General features: G+C 39.3%; 1 long non-coding RNA gene across 1 annotated transcript in view; it reads left to right on the plus strand.

Moving 5' to 3' along the window:
• The window catches only part of LOC148048069 (uncharacterized), a 111,003-nt gene extending 103,729 nt beyond the window's left edge, over window positions 1–7,274 (plus strand). The window contains exon 3 of the long non-coding RNA XR_015695960.1: window positions 7,049–7,274. This is a non-coding gene — a long non-coding RNA (uncharacterized LOC148048069). The remainder of the gene's footprint in view (window positions 1–7,048) is intronic.
• Window positions 7,275–24,832: the final 17,558 nt, after the last annotated feature.

A 24,832-nucleotide genomic window follows, 5' to 3' on the forward strand; every position in this document is an offset into this window, starting at 1 on the left:
CTCAATGATATTCATTTTCAGCCTCATATTTGAAAGAAAATACTGTGAGTTGCCACTACCAAGCTGATTTTAGCATAGAGAAAAGACATAGAAAGTACACCAATGTCCACTTTTCTTCTCTCCTTACAAGATCCTCAGTCTGTGTGTCTGCATTTATGCAAGTACAAAAGAATGTACTGGCTTATTTGCAGTAAAGTAAGAGCAGTAGGAAAAACAGCAATGTGCATGCACCATTATCTTCTTTGATTCCTAGAGACCCTGCTCACTACACCATTTTGTTAGGGCTATTGTATCTGCATGAATCTATATGACCACTAGCTGGCAGGAAAGAATTTGAGTTTTCTTAACTCTTTACTGCCATCTATTGGTTGACAAAGGGTGGCTAAAATGCTGAGCTTGTTGATCAGAAAGGTTGGCAGTTTGGCGGTTTGAATCCCTAGCACCGCGTAACAGAGTGAGCTCCCGTTACTTGTCCCAGCTTATACCAACCTAGCAGTTTGAAAGCATGTAAAAATGCAAGTAAAAAAAATAGGGACCACATCTGGTGGAAAGGTAAAAGTGTTCTATGTGCCTTCAGCATTTAGTCATGCTGGCCGCATGACCATGAGACGTCTTCAGACACACTGGCTCTTCAGCTTTGAAACGAAGATGAGCACTGCCCCCTAGAGTCGGGAATGACTAGCACATATGGGGAACCTTTACCTCTTACCTTTATTCGTTGACAGCAGGAGTGGATTGCTGCCGGCATTACTGCTGGTTCGGTGCGCAAAAGTTTTGTCAAGGAAGCATAAGATATCAATAGTAGTCTAAGGGAGCAGCCCTCTGAAATTCTTCAAGCACCTTCTTGTTCCTTTCAAAATATTTTGTCATTAAGTCTCTAAATCCAGGTGTTTTTCTTCAGGATAGATATGGGAGTAATCTCTTTCTATCCAGCTGTGACAGCTTTTCTGGCTTAAACCATTTGTTTAAAACAAAGGTTTTTCTTATTATCTTGCTTTAAAAATATATGGATGTAGGCTTGTAATTTATAGAACCCATGACATCTGTTTTGCTTTATGAGTTCTTACATAAATCTTTTTTGAACAGATATTTTTCTTCTATATGAAGTCCATCATTTAAACTACGCGCAACATATAGAAATATAGGGGCAACTTTTTTTGTGGCAAAATGTCATAGTGTCTGTCACAAAGTCGTTTTAAGCAAGGATACATTGTGCTCATTCCAAAAAGCATACATTGTAAATGAAGCATAATTTGAGAAGCAGGTCAGATCCTACACAGGGAATGGCATGCAGTAACATTCATATGTACTAGAATCTCAGAGAAGGACAATTTATACCTCCATTTCTTCCTCATCATAAGCTTCCTTTCTTAATCATAACTATGACACTAGTTGCTAACAAGACTGACATTGTGAATATCTTGACATTTTACTTAACTTATATCAGATTATATATTTTGATATCTATCTATCTATCTATCTATCTATCTATCTATCTATCTATCTATCTATCTATCTATCTATCTATCTATCTATCTATCATATATATTTTACCTAACTCAGGGGTGTCAAACTGGCACCCTGTGGGCCAGGCAGGCCATGCTCACCCCAGCTCCACGAATGGGGAAAACATCACAAAAGTCACATGACAGCAAGATGACGTAGCGAGTTTGACACCCATGACCTAACTAGTATCAGGATGAATAGGGGGGAATTCTAACTCTACAAAATGATATTAGCAGTTTGCTTAAAAAACAGATTCAAACAACAACTGCAATTACAATTTACACACACACACACACACACACACACACACACCATTCTATCCCTTTTTAAAGCGAGCCGTGCTATGCAAACTACAGAAAAGGAGTGAGGTATTATAAACCATAGAAATAAAGGTATTCAATAGAAAAAGAGACATAGCGATATTTAATTTACACCCATTCATCTCTGTCTCATTATCCTCATTATCTCTCCTTCCACAGTATATTGGTGGAACAATTGTCCTTTGTTCTTTAAACTTCTTATCTCTCTCTTCTGTAGGGCCTTACCACCTCCATTCCCACCCTCAAAAGTTCCTTGTCCTTTTCATTTTCCAGACACCTTCCTTCTTCAGATATTATGCTGGGTGGATGGATGCCATATAAATGCAACAAATGAATAAATATGATTTCCAATTCAGTCTCTATTCACTCTCTCTGTGTGATTGAACTGCCTCTAGTTTCTGCTTTTGTATCATTGACAAACTCCATTCAAATATCTTATCAATGGATAGTCAGTATTGACTTCAGCTGCTAGAAGTCAGTTCTGACTCAAAAGCATGCTAATTTGGGTTTCCAGTCTAGCCAACAACCCTGGTCTCATATCTAAGTACTAAATATTGAGTTGTAAAGTTTGGGGATCATCCAAAGTTGGGTGGGTGCTATAAACTCTTCAAGCATTGAGAGAATAATATCCTTCAGAAAGAGAGGGTTAAGAAACGGAACAAGTCAGTACATACTACCTACTTAAATGTTTTTTAAAAGGCAGGGAAAGGCTGGGTTACAGTTGTGGTTGAAGAACTTCATTAGAGGAATTATGGCAGATCTATTTATTTGTCAACCACGCTCAAGTATAACTATAAGAATATTGCATGCATAAAGCCAGCAACCAAGTACTTCAGAAAAAATCAGCTGGCTCTATTGTAATCTTTACCTATTCATCTAGTAACATATTCTATGCTGTCATGCCAGCACAGAAGAGAAAAAGGGCACATGCTTTTGTATTTTCAAAAGCAAGAGAGGAAAGTTACCCATTATTTTTGTCTTTGCTGTTGGAACCTGACATGAAAAAAACCTACCAATGACTAATCTGTTCAATCTACAAGCTCTGGTGGCTCAGTGGCTAAGATGCTGAGCTTGTCAATTGGAAAGGTTGGCAGTTCGGCGGTTCAAATCCCTAGCACCATGTAACAGAGTGAGCTCACATTACTTGTCCCAGTTTCTGCCAACCTAGCAGAAGAGCCGAGGTGGCGCAGTGGTTAGGGTGCAGTACTGCAGGCCACTTCAGCTGACTGTTATCTGCAGTTCAGCGGTTCTAATCTCACCGGCTCAAGGTTGACTCAGCCTTCCATCCTTCCGAGGTGGGTGAAATGAGGACCCAGACTGTGGGGGCGATATGCTGACTCTGTATGCTGACTTTCAGCCTTAGAGAGGGCTGAAAGCCCTATGAAGCGGTATATAAATCTAACTGCTATTGCTATTGTTCAAAAGTATGTAAAAATGCAAGTAGAAAAATAGGAACCACCTTTGGTGAGAAGGTAACAGCGTTCCGTGCTCCTTCATCATGCCGGCCACATGATCACGGAGATGTGACCCCTGACCATGGACAGTGCTCTTCTGCTTTGAAATGGAGATGAGCACCGCCCCCTAGAGTCAGGAACAACTACCACATATTTGCAAGGAGAACCTTTACCTTTATACATGTTATAAATATGTATCCCATCTTTCTAATGATGGCTATGAAAAACCTTTGAACAAGTTGCTTTGGAAGATGCAGGAATATGAATAAAGCATCTCTTTCTGAATTTTTAAAGTAGCCCAGGTCTGTGAGAAAATGACCCCATGGTTTTTCCTAATGAATCATACACACTGCTTTATGTTTCAAAACATATTTCTGTAGTCTTTTTTCTAAAGAACTACTCAGAGCAACTTGAATCTGATTTTGATGTACAGACCTCATACATAGAGTATACATATACTTTGGGTATATTTTTGAAATCTTTTATGCCATTTTGCCATAAAAGTATTATCATTTGATAGATATTGGGAAACCCTTTCCTTGCTATACATCAAAGTAGCTTTAGCTTCTACCATATTTAGGAAGGCTTTATCCATAACCCATTCAAATACTTCCAATTGAATTAGTCTCTAAAATATAGTAATTCATTGTATCTTTAAATATTACATTTATAGGCAAAATATTCCCAGAAATGGTGCCTAAATCCTACTGTCATGTTTGACTTTTTCCATGCAGCAATAAATTCTCGTAATGTTTTCCATGTTAAATCATGCTATTTATTTAAATACATGCACTTTAACAAAGAATGCCATTTTTATCTATACAACAGTCTTTTTTTTAAAAAAAAGAAAGAAACTGAACTCTGTCTGATTATCGTTATGTTTTTCGGCATCAAATTTAATTTCCATAAAGAAAGCTGAGGCACAAAGTGGTTGCCACAACATGTTATGGTTCTCAACGAGAATTAAGGGAGGCATTCTAGACTGCTATGGAAATGGTTTCCTGGAACACCATTTGTTGAATACCAGATGTTTTAAGGGGGAAAAAACATTTATTGTTTAGATCACATCCACTATCCATCAGCTGTCTACCTGTTTGTCTTGCAAAACTAAACGTTCAAAGCAAAACTCTGAATACTAATCCAGGACCTCTGGTATTATCAGTGTAGCCACTATACGTTTGTTCAGTAGCAGCCTATATTATAGTGAATTATTTATTTTTAAAAAAAATAGAAGATGAGAACTTTCCAAGAGTCAAACATTAAAAAGACTCTACTGTAAGCATAATGTCCGGAATGAGGATGACTTTTTAACATTGACAAAGCAGGTAGTTTTCAAATAGTAGTTTTCAAATAGCTACATTTTAAATAATATTCATTCATCTTAAAAAGTGTTACTGGGTATATATTATAATTTTGCATCTTAATTTATTTTTACAAGCAAACATAAGGAGAGATGCTTGTTATGCTTTCAGAAATTAAAATGAGTAGTATTACATATCTCTCATCTCAACTTTAGAGAATGAAGGGGCCACAAGGAGAGCCATTCAGGCAGAAATATGGCTTGAGACAATCCTAGCCTATTTTATGTCTAGTGTAAGGTAGTTCCACAATCCAATCAAATTGCTTTTCTACAGAAATCAGTAGTATAAATCCTCCAATGCATCGCTAAATTCTTAGGTTTCTCTATATGCAAATCAATATTTACACAATAATTATATATAGTCTTAATTTGAAAACAGTATATTAAATAACCCCCTACTTAACCTGAATCTCTGTTCCCCACATTCAACTAATTCAGTTACTGTAGCCAAATTAACAAATCATATACTGACACAAGCTGAATATTATCAAATGACTGGACAGACCACAAATACAGTTCCAAAATCTTATGTTCCTTAAACACATAATATGATAATTTGACTGAATTGTTGTATTATCTAAATGATGGTGGTGTGAGTAAAAATAGGAGTTACTCCAGTTTCAGCAACATACAATGGTAATAAATAAATTGATTGACAAATCTTTCTCAGTTTAAGAACTGATTTGGCCACCAAATATTGAACACTAAACACAGAATTTACACTGGAAACTATTTTCTTCTATATAATTAGGATGTTACATTAAAAGTTGACAAGGGGTTGCAAGAAAAGTTATTGGACTTGCATTCAGGTATGAGGCTAATAGAGGGAAGATTCCCCCCCCCCAAATATCAGATGCATCAACTCATTTCTTATTCTAATTCACCATTTTATGTTATGATGTTTCCAAACAGGTGCTTTTGAGCTGCTCATGCATTTGTTTAAGAGGAGATTGTTCCCAGAAGATAATATTTAAGGCATGTGGCAGAAAATTTGTGGTAAATTTTCCCTGTATTATTTTCTATACCAGATTACTTGTGTTTAATCTGTTAGGGTTTTCCTGGTAAGTTTGTACACATTATTACTGTAAACAATTTAGAGGGCTAATATCCAAGGGAACAGCAAACACAGGGTTCTTACACACTGTTACAAATTCTTCTCAGTTTGTTATGCTTGAATGAACGCAAAAAACAGTCTACGAAAGGAAGCTGAAAATGCATCAAATGATCTTTCATCTTGAACGTTCTACTAGACCAGTTGTATCCCAGAAGAAGAAACAGTTATGGTTGCCCTGGCAGATGACCTCTTGAAGAAAAAAACAAGGAGTGTGCTTCTGTCAATCCTGCTTGATCTTTTAATAGCTGTGAATTCTGGAAACAGCTACAAGCTGAGTAACAGATCCACAGTAAGCAAAGAGAATATAAATAAACTGGGGGGGGGAGGGAAGGGGAGGAAGGAAGGTCGGTTCAGGTTTGAAAAACAGCTATAGTATTGCCACATGATCTCACAAATCTAGAGCAGACTCTGAAATGGCAAAGTAGTTGTGTAAATACTCACTGTATATCTCAAAAGCAGATGCTACTACAGGCAGTCCTCAGTTCATTTACAACAGTTCATTTAGTTGCAACACATTGAAAAAAGTGACTGATGACCATTGCAGCATCCCCATGGCCACATGATTGACATTTGGATGCTTGACAACTAACACACATGTATGATGGTTGCAGTGTTCCAGGATCATATGATCATCTTTTGCCACCTTCTGACAAGCGAGGTTAGTAGGAAAACCAGATTCAATTAACAACACTCTTACTAATTTAAGAACTGCAGTGATTCACTTAACAAATGTGGTGAGAAAAGTTGTAAAATGGGACAAAACTCACTTTAAAAAATTCTCACTTACCAACATAAATGTTGGGCTCGATTGTGGTTGTAATTTGAGGACTACCTGTACTAGGGAAAAATCAAACATGCCAAGACTTAATGGAAGGCAAAAGAAAACTGCAAGAGCAAAGATTGTTGATCATAGAGCACAGGTGTCAAACTCACGCCGTCACACCATCATGTGATGTATTGCGACATTTTCCCCTTCGTGGAGCTGGAGTGGGCCTGGCCTGTGCGTAATGCATCCAGCCCATGGGCCGCCAGTTTGACATTCCTGTCATAGAGGATGAATGCTACTATTCACATGTACAGAGTGATAATGCTTTAAACATGTAATCAGTGTTTGTTGGCTTTACATTTCCCAGAACTTCTTTGTCTCCCAGGTCCCTCATTCAACCCAGCCTCTGATCTATGCCTGGGATTCTTTTCCATCTGCAAGGTCGGCCTAAAGAAAAGGAAGGGGACTAATAATGGCTGTGCTGTCTTCTACCCTGTATATCATGTTTCTTGTATGATTGTCATTCAGATCCTACTCCAAACAAAACTTTATGAAAGTAGGCGAAGACCAGTGATAAAGCGCAAGCAGAGTCCCGATGACTTGAGGAAAATACATGTCTTATTGCTGTCAAGGAGATGCATCCATACAAGCTGTTTCATGTGTGTGTTCCTGGCCTCACATAGCTAAGGGTAAGGGCCAGGTGATAGTTGAGATAGAAAAAAAATGTGTAAAAAACATGTTACTTCCCCCTTCCTTACCCCTCCCAAAAAGGCATGTCCAAAATCAGAAGAGATTTATATACTCCCTTGTAAGATTTAGAAGACATGTTCCCTGCATTATCTGATTATAATATATTGCAGGCATTCAAATGACATGGAACGCAAAATATATGAAGAACAGTTGCAGGAACTGGATATGTTTAGTTTAATGAAAAGAAGGACTAGGGGAGACATGATAGCAGTGTTTCAATATCTCAGGGGGTGCCACAAAGAAGAGGGAGCCAAACTATTCTCTAAGGCACCTGATGGTAGAACAAGAAGCAATGGGTGGAAACTAATCAAGGAGAGAAGCAACTTAGAAATGAGGAGAAGTTTCCTGACAGTTAGAACACTCAATCAGTGGAACAGCTTGGCTCCAGAAGTTGTGAATGCCCTAACACTGGAAGTCTTTAAGAAAATGTTGGATAGCCATTTGTCTGAAACGGTATAGGGTTTCCTGCCTAGGCATGGGGTTGGACTAGAAGACCTCCAAGGTCCCTTCCAACTCTGCTATTTTATTGTATTGTATATATGGATTGTAATATTTTTTTATTAACGGCATTGGGAATAAAACTGACGGGAACCATAAAATTACTTCTACAACTGGGTACAGTCTACCTAATAGGAATTATAACAATAGTAAAGCAGCAAAGGCAGATGCCGTAGGGGCCTGGCTCCCCTTGCCTCATTTCTTGCCACACAATAAATCTGTTTGCATAGGTCTCTAATAGTGTGCTGCCCCGCTCCCTCACACACAGATATGTAACTGTGGTTAGTGACTTTATTAATATTCCCCAACAATTCCCTTCATCAAAAAACCCAGAACTCTCCCAAACAAGTGCAGCCATGAGCAGACCAATGTTAGTCCACAGAGCAATGCCCAAAAAGTCCACAAGGCACTTGAAAGTTTCTCAAACAAAATAAATCCACCAGGCAAACTTAAATCCACAGCACAAGAGAGCTCACTAGTCAAGAGAAGTCCAGAGTTTCCAAGGCATGATTCAAGTCAAGGTACGGTATCAATCCAAAGTGAGTCAGGAATCACAACGACCAGAAAATACACAGCTAGGAAACAAACGTTGTTTCCAGCAATGCCTCCCTCTGTCTGCTGTGCTAAATAGCAGCTTCTGGTGGTGCCACTGAAGAAGAGCGAGGCTTTCTCCTCTCAAGTAGTCTGGCTGACCTTCTCTACTCCTGCCTTTTCTCTGCCCTGTGTGTTCTTGGATCAAGTGCAGAAGGCAGTTCCTCCTCCTCCTCCTCACTGACAGCTGCAACTACCCAGCTGGAGCCAGTCCTTCCAGATGGCTGCTGCTCCGAATCATCAATTAACTCAGTTCCTGATCTGCCAAGAACTGGTTTAGCTTGAGCTGAGATCTAGAGAGGTATCTGTTGAATTCTCTGGGGGAGTCGAGTCATCACACATAGGGTCTCTAGCAGAGGAGTAGAGCAGAAAGGGAAGAGTGAGTGAAAGAGTTGCTGTCACAATCACTGCTGCTATATCACCTCACCTCTGCTATCTATTTGCTAGTGACTCAGTCAACAGGAGCTGCATTGCTCTCCACAGACTCATCTTTTTTCTTATACAAGTAGAAGTCAACTCACAACAGTTTATCTAGTGACCATTCGAAGTTACAGCAGCACTGAAAAAAGTGACTTACGACCGTTTTTCACACTTAGGACTATTGCAGCGTCTCCATGATCAAAATTCAGATGCTTCACAACTGTGATGTATTTATGACGGTTGCAGTCATGGGATCACCTTTTGTCACCTTCCGACAAGCAAAGTCAATGGGGAAGCCAGATTCACTTAACAACCATGTTACTAATTTAACAACCACAATGATTCACTTAACAACTCTGGCAAGAAAGATCATAAAATGGGGCAAAACCCGCTGAACCAATGTCTCACTTAGCAACAAAAATGTTGGGCACAACTGTGGTCATAAATAAAGGGCTTCCTGTAATTATATCACCTGAAATGGGGCAAGGCAGACAAATCCATAGGGTGAAGGCAGAACACTTGGACATCCCGGTGGCTTCTCCAGCATTCACCATTGGCCACTGTCATCTTTGCTCCCAAGCCTCTAAGGCGATGGTGTGGGTAGGAAATAAACACCAGGCAACCTTCTTTTTGCTTTCTCATCAATGAGGATCCCATTTTACCTTAAGTTCCAGAGTGTTTTTCTTACAGGGTGAAGATTCAACCATTCCCATCTAGAAAGAATGAAATATTTCCAATATAGGTAGGTATGAAGAAGGGTGCTGCCATTCCCATCAGTACCCCAGGGAATCCAACTTTACAGCATGTCTATGGAGATTCTCAGTCTTCCAGGTTACGGTTATCCCAAAAGTGCTTTTTTGAGAGACAACTGGACTTTCTGGTTTTTCTTTGAAGATGTTTTACGTCTCGCCCAAGAAGCTGAAGAAGCTTCTTGGATAAGAAGTGAAATGTCTTCAAAGAAAAAGTCCAGTTGCCTCTTGAAAAAGCACCTTTGGGACAACTTTACGGTATTTCTGGTTTTCCATTTTCTCCCAATTGTCACAGAGTTTTTCTTTCTTCCTTGACATTTTCTAAGTAGGGTAGGCAGACACAGTGTGCGTGAATAATCTGAATTTGATTAAAAATGAAAAAGAAATTAACATTTATCGCTTTAGGGGTGAAGAGAGATCATTTTCCACAGATAAATTCCATTCGTTTCTTTATACTCTATTAAAATATTGTTCCATAAGTAAATGGTTTATCTTCCCCCCTCTCCAGTGAGCATAACTTAATCTTTCTTATCCAGATGTTCACACGCATTGTAGAAAAGACCATTGGACAGAATTAGTGGTGACTTGCCAGTATTAGACCAGGGAGAACCTTACTTGAATTCAACAGCTATGAAATTGTGTTTGATCACTTAACTTTGGTAGGGCAACAGAGGACAAGATTGAAAAATGTCTCATAAGGTTATAGCATGGATCTAACAGAATAAACATACCTGCCAGAATCGGAATGCTTTCTGTTCACTTTGTCTCTTTGCCATCATAGCTACATCAAAGACTAGATCAAATGCAAAGCAGGGGCAGACAGGCAGACCTAAGGATAAGTGGTTTGTTTGATTATATTCACTGCTCCTTAAAAAATTGCCTATTATTTCAGTTTCGTGTTAAAAAATTGAACAATTTCTACTTGCAAAAAGACGTTTCCATTAACTGTTTTCAAAGCATTCATACCCCTAATGGTGCCTTCTTCCTTGGCACACATACACAGACAACCTTCCTTTTCTACACTTGTGTGTGGGGGGGGGGGGCTCAGCTTTCTGCAGCAGCAGCACGTCAGTAAGCCAGAGGTGGTTTGCCTGACAAATGCCTACTGTTGCAGAATTCATTCAGAGAGGAGAAATTCAGGGGCTGGAGAAAGACTGGTTGAGGGAGGTCTATGGAGATTCTCAACCATCCAGGTCATGGTTGTCCCAAAGGTGCTTTTCAAAAGACAACTGGACTTTCTTGGGTTTTTCCCCTTGAAAATGTTTCGCTTCTCATCCAAGAAGCTTCTTGGATGGGAAGCAAAATGTTTTCAAGGAAAAAAAGAACCAAGAAAGTCCAATTGCTTTTTGAAAAACACCCTTGAGACTAATGGAGGGAGGGAGGGAAGGAGAAAAGAGCAGTAAAAAAAAAAGACTCCAGACTGAAGAGGCAAAGGGCAGTTTAAGATTAAGACTCAGTGGGCAGAATGACCCAATAGCTTCTAGAGCAGCGGTTCTCAAACTGTGGGTCGGGACCCCTTTGGGTGTCGAACGACCCTTTCACAGGGGTCGCCTAAACAATGGGAAAACACATATTTTCGATAGTCTTAGGAACCGAGACACCAATTTGATGGTTGGGGGTCACCACAACATGAGGAACTGTATTAAAGGGTCACGACATTGGGAAGGTTGAGAACCACATGCTGGCTGGAGGATTCTGGGAGTTGAAGTCCACGGGACTTAAAGTTGCCAAGGTTGAGAAACACTGCTCTAGAGAAACCCTTCCCTTTTGTGTGTTGTCTTCCGCTCCAGGCTGTGCTGTTGCCTGCAGGTTAACCAGGGATAAAAAACATTATCCTCCCTGAAGTGTGCTGATGAATTATATAGCTGGTAAGCAGGAATAGCAATGATTTGCTTTCCTGGATCCAGGCTTGCAAGAAAATCCCAGTGAGGATTCCACATGCAGAAGAAGTGGGTGGAGGAAAGAGAGTGGATGGGACTTTGTGTACAGTCACTGCCTGGTGGCAGATCCAGATTAGAGATTGTGGCATCTCTTGTTTCAGAGGCTGCTGTTGTTCTTGTTAAGCAACCCCTTCTTTCCCCAGTCAAAAAGGTTCACATGTAAGCAGTGGGAAGGGAAGAGGTTGGTTGAGGAGGAAACTCAGTACACAAACACATACACACACACAAACCTTCTCCCCCTCCTCCATCATGGGCACACGGACATTCTCTCTCTCTCTCTCTCTCTCTCTCTCTCTCTCTCTCTCTCTCTCTCTCTCTCTCTCTCTCTCTCTCTCTCTCACACACACACACACACACACACACACACACACATACACACACACACACCACAAAAGCAATGAATGGGGGAGGGAAAAGGCAGTAGAGCATCAAGGTTTGGGGAAAGAGGGCAAAGCAATGGGAGTAATTTCTGCATCATTGGGAGCCAAATTTTATCTGATTTCACCACTTGGCAGATGTTTTGGTTTGAGTGGGTGGTAAATATGAACAAGGGAAAAGAAAAAAGTAAAACCCCAAAATAAAAATAAATGTGGTAGACATTATTCGTACTTCACCTCACACCCTTCATTCTTGCCTACAATTTGTCGGCCAGGCTTAATTTGCAAACACAAGTTTAATGGTTTCTCAAAACAGTGAAAGGCTCATTTTCAAAAACTACTCAACTGAGAGGGGTACCAGGCGCAGAGCCCACCTTGGTCAGTCATCTGCCAGTTGGGCAATTGGCTTAAACCCTCCACCCAAGCATTCACCTGTACTCTGTCAACCCCTAACCCACCCTAGGTTTAGGTTTAGGTTTAATTTTATTTGTATGCCGCACTTTTCCCTGAAGGGACTCAGGGCGGCTCACAACTCAAAAGGGAGGGGAAATACAAACAGAGTAACAAAAACATAAAAAACCATACATAGTTAAAAAGCATAACAATCATACCATTCGAAGTGGGGCAGCGAGTCTTTAGCCCCAGGCCTGTCGGAACAGCCAGGTTTTAAGGGCTATGCGGAAGGTCTGGAGGGTGGTGAGGGTACGAATCTCCACGGGGAGTTCGTTCCAGAGCGTCGGAGCAGCCACAGAGAAGGCTCTCCTCCGGGTAGTCGCCAGTCGACACTGGCCGGCTGATGGAATTCGGAGGAGGCCTAGTCTGTGGGATCTAATTGGTCTAGTGGAGGTAATTGGCAGTAGGCGGTCTCTCAAGTACCCAGGTCCAATACCATGAAGGGCTTTGTAGGTGACGACTAGCACCTTGAAGCGTACCCGGAGATCAACAGGCAGCCAGTGCAGCTCGCGGAGGATAGGTGTTACGTGGGTGAACCGAGCCGCACCCACGATCGCTCGCGCAGCTGCATTCTGGACAAGCTGAAGTCACCGAATATTCTTCAAGGGCTGCCCCATGTAGAGCACGTTGCAGTGATCCAGTCTGGAGGTCACAAGGGCACGAGTGACTGTTGTGAGAGCCTCCCGGTTCAGGTAGGGACGCAACTGGTGCACCAGGCGAACCTGGTGCACCCTACCCATTCCCCCACCTAATACACACACCTGTACATTAAGAGAATGCTCAATAGTTTTCCTATGTAGGATCAACAGGGCAATGAAGCTGAGGAATCTGCCATTCATTGCCTTTGAATTATTATAGAAGCATTTTGTGGAACCTCTTTGGAGTATCATTGACTATATATTTTTTTTGAAATCCCAATCCTATAAAAACATAGTTGAATAACTTTTGGCTTTCGTACCACAGATTTTTTTTTTAAGTGAAGGCCTTCATTTTACATTAGTTTAACATTTTTAGATGTTAATGGATACCAATGGGAACAGCTTCTAACAAAACAAGGTAGCACTTGTATAAACCACCAATGTTTACATGCCCTGTGTGCAAAAACAAAACCTGTAGCATTTCTTGGTTTATTCATAATGGAGTCTGCATTACGGTCCTTTAAAGAACTGGCTAACTCCAGAAATATTTTGTTACATTGTTATGTTTTCTCTCATTGCAGCAGGAAACTGATTACAATATGTAGAAGCTTATAAAAACTTTTGTAGAGGTTTCTGTTGAGAAAGTATGAAGTTGAACTCTTCAATTATACATGTATATGAATCAATATGTAAATGTATACAATGTACATATTAATGTTATGTTACAGAGATGTCAACTATTTCTGGATAAGAACTTATAATGTACTTTCAAAAATAGTTACAATGTCTTCTAACTTGAAGTCTCTCTTAAGCCTAAATTTGGATTAGGTTGAAGTTGAGTTGATGATCAACTTGATCAACTCCCATATTTGGCTTTAGTTTAATCTATTTATTTAATTCACACTGATGAGGTGGTGGTTCTTCCAAACCATGCAATTTGCTTTTGCAGATCCATGTATTCGTATACTATATGTAGGTTATAGTTCCAGCTTGATAAAGCACGTTGCATCTATCTGAAATTATTCCATCTTTTAGCGAATAATTACTATGGACACTTACTGACCTACTCCCTTTACTAAAATTACAACCTCTCTGAATACTGTGTTGTACTGGTTTTCCTTGTTGGATAGCAATTTAGAAGGACCAATATACATCACCAGAGAACAAAAAGAAGAAAAGCCAGCCTGACTTGGCATTTCTTCACACCAAACAACCTTTTCAGCAAGGGTCTCAAATGCCTTCTGGTGCTTATCCAGATAAGCACCCTAAAAAATCACAATACCTTTAGATTTATATATTGCTTTATAGGGCTTTACAACTCTCTCCAAGCAGTTTACAGAGTCAGTATATTGCCCCCAATCTGGGTCCTCATTTTGTCAACCTCAAAGGATGGAAAGCTGAGTCAACCTTGAGCCAATCAGGATTGAACTAATGTAGTCAGACAAATTAGTCTGCAATACTGCATTCTAACCAATGCACCACCCTGGCTCAAATGCCCAAGCTATCTTTGTTGACTCAAGAATCTGAGTAAACAAAGATGCACTGGACTGTGTGGTTCTTCTTTGCAGTAACTTCTTTGCACATAGGAGGGACTGGGTCATATACAAAATCTGAGAACTAGATCTGTCATTGAGAAGGAAATGAAAGGCTGATCATTTACTTGATACATTTTGGGGGAGTTGAATAAATTACTCTGAAAGCATAAGAGCTTTCCAAGGAGGTGCTATTGTTTTTCTTCCCAAACCTGGCTCCAGAGTCAGCTGAACTACAACCTTGGCTATCTTGGTCTGGAGTTTTAGATAGGATGCCCAAATTAGATTGTGTGGTCATTTTTTGTCTCAAACTTTGGCTGTGCCCAGAAGATGTTCAACTTACTAGTGGGAGAACAAGGAGCTGGAAGAAGAGGAAGAAAAAAAACCCAACTAAATTTAAAAAATGGTATAATGGAGGTGGGGGGTTGCCCCACAATTAAAGCCGGATTCTCCAAAACAATTTTGTTTTGTAATACTGTGGAAATGAATGTTTCTCCAGCATAATCCCATATAGCAAAAATGTTTAATTATATTTATACAGCTGTCCATTATAGGTATGATGCATTAAGTACACAATTATCAATGAATAACAAAATGGCATTCTTCCAAAAAAACAAATTCAAAGAAAATACACGAGAAAGAGAAGGTGAGTGTGTGGCAGAGGCGGAAAGATGATTTCACTGTACCTCACCTCTTTGGCAAGTGGACCAAAGGAACTAAGATCAAAGAAGCAATTACTCATCTGATATCAATTAAGGTGGGGGTGGGTGGATAGAGAAAAGGAAGGAGGATTATTTTTTAAACTTGCAAGTAGATCTGCATTCATGACTGCCATTCATTCCATTAATGAAAATATTATTCTTAGGAAATCAGATATGAACCTGGCAATTAAGAAGTTACCATAATTATTGCCATTTAAAATTGGTGTTCTTCTGTGGTACAATCAAATAAATGCGGTCGTGTTTATCTGAAATCCATTGGGACCTTAAAGTATCATTTTCCTTAAACTTGATTTCATTAGTATCCACTGAATTCAATTTATGCTTTGCCCTTAGGGTCCATGACAGTGAAAATGAAAGTATTATAAACACCCCAGAACTAGGATACTGAGATGGAGGAGAAAGATGTCACCTTCATTACTAATTAAACCAAATATCATCCTAAAGGAGAAAGAAGAGAGTTGGGGAAATCTTTATTTTTTTTAAAAAGTGACTATTGATTTGATATGCAGTTGAGTACTGCATTATGGACCTAGATCGGTGCTTCCCACCCAAGTCCCAAAAGTGCTTTTTCAAAAAGAAAATGGACTTTGTTTTTCCTTGAATACATTTCACTTCTCATGTCAAGAAACTTCTTCAGTTCTGATTGAAGTGGATAGTCACTCAGTCAGAACTGAAAAAGCTTCTTGGATGAGAAGCAAAACGTCGTCAAGGAAAAATAAAGTCCAGTTGCTTTTGGAAAAAGCATCTTTGAGAAAATCATCACCTGGATGACTGAGAATCTCCATAGAATCTTCCCACCCAAGGTTGACTATTCATATATCTGTCATTTTCTGTCATTTAACTTCTCTAATTCCATACTGTACTGGAAACTTTTTTTCCAGTGTACTATCCTACTTTTGCAGATCATAGCCTACATCTTTAATTCCCACAGTATGAAAACATACATAGGTGTAAGCAGTTGGGACCCTCCCTTTTCCAAAACCATTGAAAACTTTGCAGCCCACTCATCTCAGGTAAGTATGGAATCACAAAGACATCAAAGAGACATGACATGTTTTCAGGAAAAGCATCTTCACGGGTCCAAATCTTGGCATTCTCGGGATTTCATATTCCCTCTTCTTCTTTTCCTATTTGTAGGAAATAACACCTGTGAATAGAAAAGCCATCTGCACCATTTGGCTTGTGATCTGCTCATGTCAATCTATTCACTGACAGGAAGTACAACTTAATTTGCTTCATGCATTACAGAAATAGTTCTAATCCAGCCTTAGGCACAAAGCCAGCTGGGTGACCCTGGGCCACTCACTTTCTCTCAGCCCTAGGAAGCAAGCAATGGCAAACCACTTCCGAAATCTTGCCAAGAAAACTGTAGGGACTTGTCTGGTAGTTGACAGGAATAACGCCAATTCAAAGGCAGCAAAACAAAACAGCTCTTGACTACGAACTTAATGCCTAAAGCCCATCTGCTAGAAGAGAAAAGAAAGAAGCCTTTAAATATTAGACCTTCTGCTGCCACAGCATCTGTTTTCTATCCATGTAATTCATAAATGTACAGGAAAAGCAAATGCTTTGACTGATTGGTGAAGTTGCTGGACTGATGGTTCTCTAATCTTGGCCTGAATGATATGCTGCATCATCACCCCAAGAGAAGAAGGGATATAATCCTGCTTCCTTATATCTGTGGAAGTTCCTTTTGCTTGGTTACTGTCTACCCTACCCAACCAGGGGTGGGCTGCTACGGGTTTGCCTGGGTTCGGGAGAATCTATTACAGCCAGTTTAGAGAACCTCCAAATCCCACCCCCTGGCTGGCCCTGCTCACCCCACCTCACCCTTCCCAGGAGTCTCCACTCAGTCTGTTTAGAATGTGTAAGGCTCATGTGGAGATTCTGGGAGGGGGGGAAACGGATCTCCTGAAACTTCCGGGATGGCCTCTGGAGCCTGGGGAAGGCAGTTTTTGCCCTCCCAGAGGCTTGAAGAAAGCCTCCGGAGCCTGGGGAAGGTGAAAAAATCCCCCCCTACTGTGGTGCAGTAAGCCAACTAGGCCATGCCCACCATGCCCACACCCACCAAGCAACTGGGCAGAGAACCCGCTGCTGAAATTTTTGAAGCCCACCCCTGAAAACAACATTTTCAATCCATACCATTGCAGGTAGTCCTTGACTTACAACCATTCATACAACCAAGGCCCTGAAAAAAATGAGATTTTGTACGCTTATGACTGTTGCAACATGATCATGGCCATGTCATCAAAACTCAGATGCTTCCCAATTGTCATGCATTTATGACATTTGCAGTGTCCCAGGGTCAGGTGATTAATTATGTTTTGTGACTTTCTGACAAGCAAAGTCAATGGGGAAGGCAGATTCCCTTTGCTGTGTTACTAACTCAACAGTGATTCATGTAACAACTGTGGCAAGAATGTTCATAAAATGGGGCAAAATTTATTGAACAAGTGTGTTGCTTAGCAACAGGAATGTTGGGCTCAATTGTAGTCATAAGGTGAGGACTACCTGTTAGAAAATTGGTTCTGAAGAACCAGATAAGGATTACTTTATTGTGGAGAAAATCTATGAGGTTGCACTGATGTAAGACCACATAAACAATTACTATGAAAAAAAAATCAATGCAGCCACTTTTTTTTAACAGCAACTTTTTTTTTTCAAACTTAGGTCCAGTACACACTAGGTTTCAAATTTGCTTTCTTTAGGAAGAATTGTGTTATTTTGTATACAAATCATAACTGTGTGCTTGCGCACAAATTTAATTCATTGTTAAGATGCATCAGTCTGTGATTTGGGCATGTGTCAAATTATCCAAAGAGCTTCAGCTTCACTTGGGCGTATCAGCAAGAAAAGCTATCCTTAGGCTTCCCCTTGTTGGCTTGTCAGCATTATTATCATTTTTCAATTTACCAGCATAATTTAGTGATGGCTTTGCACAAGAACTAAAGCTAAACACAACCAAACCTCTATTGTGCTGGATTTTGAATGCCCAAGAGACTTTTTCATCAGTCAAATTGTCTTATCCCCTAGAAACAACCTATCCTCAAATAGCATAACATTTGTTTTTCCAAAATAAACCATTTTCAGACGTCACCAGCCTTAATCATCCTGAAGATGTTTATAGACTTATTTTTGGTTAATGTTTATTTATCAGGCACAACGACAATCTATAACACAGGCTTCAGAAAAGGAATGAAGGCATACAATATTCACATTTTTCCTATTTCCTTGAGACTTTTTAAAACATGCCTGAAGTAGCATGATCAGATCTCTATGTAACCACTAATGTTTCTAGAGGCCTGTATTTGCATTGAAGAATAGCTTTCACTTAAATGGGTTTCTTATCAGTCCTAACAGCAGTGCCATTGGAAAAGTGTCACATCCATTTTTAGGAACCATTTTCAATTTTCAAAATTCTGTCTGTATCTTTCTTTCTCTCACACACACCTGCATTCATGCAGATGCATACATAAGGTAAATCCTTTTAAAAGTAAAACATATATTAAGTATTCCTGGGTGAATAGAATTATAAACATCTACACTAGCATTACTAGATTCTGTTGTTAAACAGTCTATGCATTTTTAACACGACAGTAATTCAGGATAGATACATATTATTACCATGTCAGCCTACACCGTGAATCATAATTTATAAATATTTATAAACATCTGTCATGAATCTGTAAGAAATCATGACAGCTGCCCTTCTCTTAATCAGTGTATTAACCATTATACTATCTAGAGGTATTTTTGAGTCCCTAAGTGGGTTCATGCATCTCAAAGTAAACTAAATACCAAAACTAAAGGTATTGGTATTAGAACCAGCATTATAAAGATAATTCTAAGTTCTACAGTGCTTAGATATTATATTATATTAAGAGGGAGGGAAGGAGAGAGGAACCCAATATAATTCTTCACAACATATTTTGAAGTGCTAATTTACTTGTGTCATACAGTAAATTGACATTCCACTTACTGACTTTTATATCAAGGACAAGCTGACCCAAAGCTATTATTGTGAATTCCATCATGAGCTATCAGTCAATTACTGGAATTATCAATAAGTTTTAAGTGGAGAAACCTGAACACTGAAATATAAACTGGGCCAAGCCTACTGTTAATTCCTGGATAGTTCTTTTATAATTCCAAATTTAGCCTAAAGCTCTAGGCATTTGGGTTTTTGCTCCACTAAATCCCCAGAAGTCATCATTTGAGCAGTGTAAGATTAATATTCACCTGCTTTTTTCATTAAACTTTAAGAATGTTGTGCTTAATAAAAGAAGTCTTAAATACCTGAAGACTTACATAGTTATAAATGACCACCCAAATGCTAGAAGTCCTAGACTTTGATCTCAAGTCCCAATGTGTGTTTTGCTTCTTAACAAAACTTATTCAATATCAAGAATGTAAAACCTGGCTGAAGAACACAAAGTCTATGAGTAACCGCCCAAGAGAGAGATAGAAGATGGAGATTTGTGGCAAACAAAAGTCTATTGTTGGTAAATGCCTTGTGGGACAGCACTTGTGTTTCTATTATGTGTTATTTTTTTTTTAAAAAAATTACATACTAAAACATTGAGGATACAAAAACACAAAACCAAGTTATCTTCCCTTCCCTTCCCTTCTCTCTGATATTAACTCACAAAAGAGGTCTAAATATTTCTATTTATGGAAATTTGAAATAGAGGAGAAAATCATCAAAATAATTCCTTTATTCACCTCTTTTATCTAATCCTAGGTATCTGGTGTCAGAACACCTGGCCTCAATTGTTGTTGGAAAGCTCCACATCTGCCTCCAATAAGACCACATCCATATTGGTAGGACATCAAGGGTGGGCCAATGGGGGAGGTCATCTTGAGTGTAAACATTAAGAGATATATTGTCTAATGAGTTGGGGCTAATAAGAAAGAAACTATCTAGAGGATCAGTGACAGGTGTGAAGTCACTGCTTCTGGCTTGTTGATCAGCTGTTTGTTTTGCTTTTTCTTAGAGCAGGATGTCCAACCTTGGCAACTTTAAGACTTGTAGACTTCAACTTCCAGAATTTCCTAGCCACCAATGGCTGGCTGGGGAATTCTGGAAGTTGAAGTTTCCAGGCCTTAAAGTTGCCAAGATTGGACATCTCTCCTTAGAGGATGGTAACAGTCAGTTGGGGAAAAAAGAGCAATTTAGTGGTTTCTCCCTTTTAAGTATTGGAGAAGCCTACCCCTTTCCCTTTCTTCTCACTAGAATATTTATAGCTATTGGGAGAAGCGTTCCAGTTAGTTGGGGTCTAGTGCAATCAATAGAGGCAGTTTTGTGTAGTGGTTAAGGCCGCTTGCAAGCATCCAAGACTTACATTCAATTAATAATGTGAAGAAATTAGTCTAAACCTGCAGTGCTAGATTTACCTAGAAAGAAGCTTCATTTGAATCAGTTTACTTGTAGAAAGCAGTTACTGGATAGCAGGAAAAAACAAATCAGTCCCAGACACTAATCTGAAGCATTTTAAGAACTTGCAGTTCGATCCCACCTTCCCCCTCAGGAGCCTTTCTTTCCATAGCTGTTCTACTAGTCATTTGTGTGTGTGAGTGTGTGGCATAAATCTCATTCTTATCAAATTTCCAGAAGATATATCTCATATGCTCACATCCTTCAAGCAGCAATTGTCCTTTCTACAGGGTCATTAATCAGACTCTTCACCACAGCCACCAATTGTGTTGTCACAATTATTAACAATTATATAACAATAATTGTGTTCCTTTGTCATTGTTTATTTTATTGCTCTGTTATTTTACTTCTGGTTAATCTCTTCTCATTTTTCTTCCTTTTTATTATTATAAGCTGCCTAAGGGTAGCCCCGCAGTGAGATAGGCCGCAAATAAATTTAACAAATAAATATAATTATGACAATTATGTTCTGTGCAATCGACATTCATTCCATATAGTTTATTGATTCAGCCCAAGTGGCTATCAGAAAAACAAAATGGAATTTTGAATGAAGATAGTTACCTTTGCTCCAGATGATATTATCAGTCCTGGATCTATCATATGTTGGATCTGGCCATGAACCTCAGCAAGCATTAAGAGAGGTCTGCAGAGAGTTGCATGTTTTTGATTTGTGTACTCAAGGAGTCACAAATTCAGGAAAAAACAATTAGTGGCATTTAGGATGAGTAGCAAAATTCAGAAAATGCGACAAATAAAAGGCTTCCATGTTCCTACTTAATAAGAAACAGCCTGGTTTTCAGGAAGGAGACTCAAAATTCTAAGATATCCTATTTTAAAGCAAACAAAAAACAGAAGAGTTATCCTGTTTACTTCTTTTCTGGGCATGCCGTTCTCTGTCTTTCTGTCTCAGAGGTAGCAGTAAGAGATTCCAGATTGTTATAATATTCAGCTAGCAAGGGAGAAAAAGCAGATGGTGTGAACATGTGGTTCTTTGCTTTAATTTCAGAGAAGCCACATGATCATTGGTCAAGATGACACTTTCATTTCTATTATTGCCCTTCAGGTTAGTCACTGATATAGACCTAAATGTTAAACTACAACCAGTAGGTTATCTGTGTGGGCCATGAGTCATTGGTGGCATTCTTTATTTCTTTATTTTTATTTTATTTATTTATTTGGCTTGTCAAACATGTACAACATAACAGGTATAAGTATAAACATGGACATGAACAAAGGAAGTGAGTATAAATAAATGGGGACAGTAGGACAGGGATGGTAGGCACGCTGGTGCACTTATGCACGCCCCCTTGCAGACCTCTTAGGAACGGGATGAGGTCCACGGTAGACAATTTGAAGTTGAAGCTGGGGGCGGGGTTGATGATGTAACAGTGGAGTCAGGTAGAGCATTCAGGCATTGACCACTGTTTCTGAAGTTGTATTTCCTGCAATCTAGTTTGGAGTGGTTTACCTTGAGTTTGTATCTATTGTTTGCCAGCATATTATTGAGGTTGAAGCTGAAGTAGTCATTGACAGGTAGGACATTGTAGCAGAAATTTTGTGTACTATGGTTAGGTCAGATCGTAGGCAGTGTACTTCCAAGTACATAGAGGAGGTAAGGCATTCTGCATGCCATACCGTCTCTACTGTAATGTGGCACATATAATGAGAGATACATAATACTTGAGAGACCGCATTCTGTCAATTACCTCCCACAGACCTGTTAGATCGCATAGGGTCGGCCTCCTCCGGGTTCCGTCTACCAGCCAATGCCATCTGGCTACTACCCGGGGGAGGGCCTTCTCTGTTGCAGCTCCGGCCCTTTGGAATGAACTCCCCGCGGAGATTCGGACCCTCCCAGGCCTTCCGGAAAGCCATCAAAACCTAGCTGTGCCGGCAGGCCTGGGGCTGATGAGTTCCCCTCCCCTCTCGACTTGTATGGCTGTATGACTCTTGTGTACTTTAATTATATGTATTGTGTTTGTATCCCCTTTCCTCTTCTGAGTTGTTCGCCGCCCTGAGTCCCTCCCGGAGAAGGGCGGCATACAAATAAATTAAATCTGAAATCTAAATCTGAAATCTAATGTGCCAGTAGCTACCACATCTGTTTCCTAATCATCTGTTACTTTCCCTAGGACTCCCTTCACTGCCTCCCCAGACCCCATAGGATCTTTCATTTGACCACAAAGAATTTGACCCGCACAGTTCAAGCATGTTAATTTAGTAGTAAATCACACCTTATTCAGTAGGAGAATTATTCTCATGTAAATTTGTATAGGATTGCAGCCGGGGTAGCAGAAAGATCTCTTAGTCAAAAAGGAGTCTTGTACATACAAATCAGCTACAACAAGGAATAGTTTGAGACAAGATTTCTAGTTCAGACAAGCTAGATGTAGGTTTGCCCTGAGGTTTGTTTTGCTTTCAACTGTTTGGTTCCCCACTTACTTGTTTTGTTTTTGTTTTGTTTTGTTTTGTTTATCTTTTTTGGAACATTGTAGAAATAGAGTCTATTTCAATTATAGGTTCTATTCTATATTTATGTTTTTTTTATCATAATGGGAAAAACGAACCAGTTTGTCCGAGTAACACTGCAGAAGTGGGATAGAGGAAGAATTACTGAATTGGTGCAAAGTAGCTGCACAATAACTTTCTGAGCTAAGGGTTCACTAAAAAGATTCTTTTCTACTGCTGACAGGCTACATCTAAATCCTTTATAATAAGCACTTCTTTGATTAATATAGCACAAAGAGCAAGGAGTGTTTTGCTTAAAGTTAGGCTAGAAAAAAAGTAATTTTCTTGAACATATGCTGAAATGAACAATTCCTATGGCTTAAAATAGAAAACTGAATATTATTGGGTATGAACATTTACAAGAATATTCATTACACTTCCACACAGCCACTACATTCAGTGTATCGATTTACATGATATGGACAGCAGGAGGCCCTTAAAAGCTAAAGCAATGACAGTGAGGGTGAAGATATTAAAACATCTACTCAGTTTCTCCTGAGGAAAAAAGAGAAGCCAAGTTCTGCTATTTACCAGGAATTAAAAGAAATTCCTCAACCAAATTGGTAGTTATTCTGCTTGGAGAAAATGGTTGATGTTAATTATTTTTTCACTTGCAGGATATGTTAGGGCAGTATAATTTGTGAGGGACTCTAGCAGTTTGTTGCTTACCAACCATGAGAAGAATTGTGTTTGAAGAAATGTGCCTGTTCAGAGAACTAATATTGTTTTGGGCTTCCTCTGCAAAGTATTTTAAAAGAATCTTTTATGAAAATGAAAAGCAATCGTTTCCACAGTTTGGCGTTATTAATTTTAACTAGAACATTGAGAAATTTATGAGCCTGAACTGAGCATCTTTCCGCTTTTATCTAACTTCAAAGGAAAAGGAATAAAATAAATAGTAGGTACAACAAAGCCCATACACCAAGGGCCTCTTTTCCAACATCTCACATCTTGACTATGTTTTATAAAGCAAATACTTTATAATACATATAAACATTTAATAGATATTAACATTTAATATGTATTAAGAAATTTGCTGAGAGTCATATGTAGGGTGTAAAATTTAGTAATTTTCTATGAGTCAGCTAATTGTAAAATTACTAACCAGATGTTTGTTGAAATGACAAGTCCATTGAAAACTCTTCTGTAAGCTTCCAAAGGAAAACTGATGCCCAAACTTCATTTGCATGCTCTTACTGACTCAAAACTACTCTGCAGGAGTTGTAAATCTTCCATCAATCCTTTTCTTGTTTTGGGGTTTTGATTAAATCTTTCAAAGCAGCATTAAGGAAAGAGCTTAGATATTACCAAAATGATGAAAACATTTAGATTAAAACTGTTTTACATTGAGGCAGCCGTGGAACAGAAATTTTCCTGTGATCTATTCCCAGATTGTGGCAATGTTTAAAATAATATCGACAAGGCATGAATATTTCCATCTTGATTTTCTCACACAAGGTTGCTGTTCTTCCATGCCACTGTGGACTGGTAAAGCTATGTGAATTAAATAACTGGTTGGAGGGACTGCCGGCTCATTCTATAGGTGAGTGGGCACACTGTGTCACATTTATGCCAGGGCACCACCTAAGATGCCTCTCCAAGACAGTAACAGGAGCTATGAAGCTGCTATCCCAAATAGCATCCAGGATTCTTCTGAGCCTGTTAGTCTCCCCGCTTAGTGTCTTAAGCTATTTTCAATG

Source organism: Thamnophis sirtalis, unplaced genomic scaffold, assembly GCF_051295495.1.
Source record: "Thamnophis sirtalis isolate CommonGarterSnake01/CBP01778 unplaced genomic scaffold, rThaSir2_p1.2 scaffold_3, whole genome shotgun sequence".
Taxonomy (NCBI): Eukaryota; Metazoa; Chordata; class Lepidosauria; order Squamata; family Natricidae; genus Thamnophis; species Thamnophis sirtalis.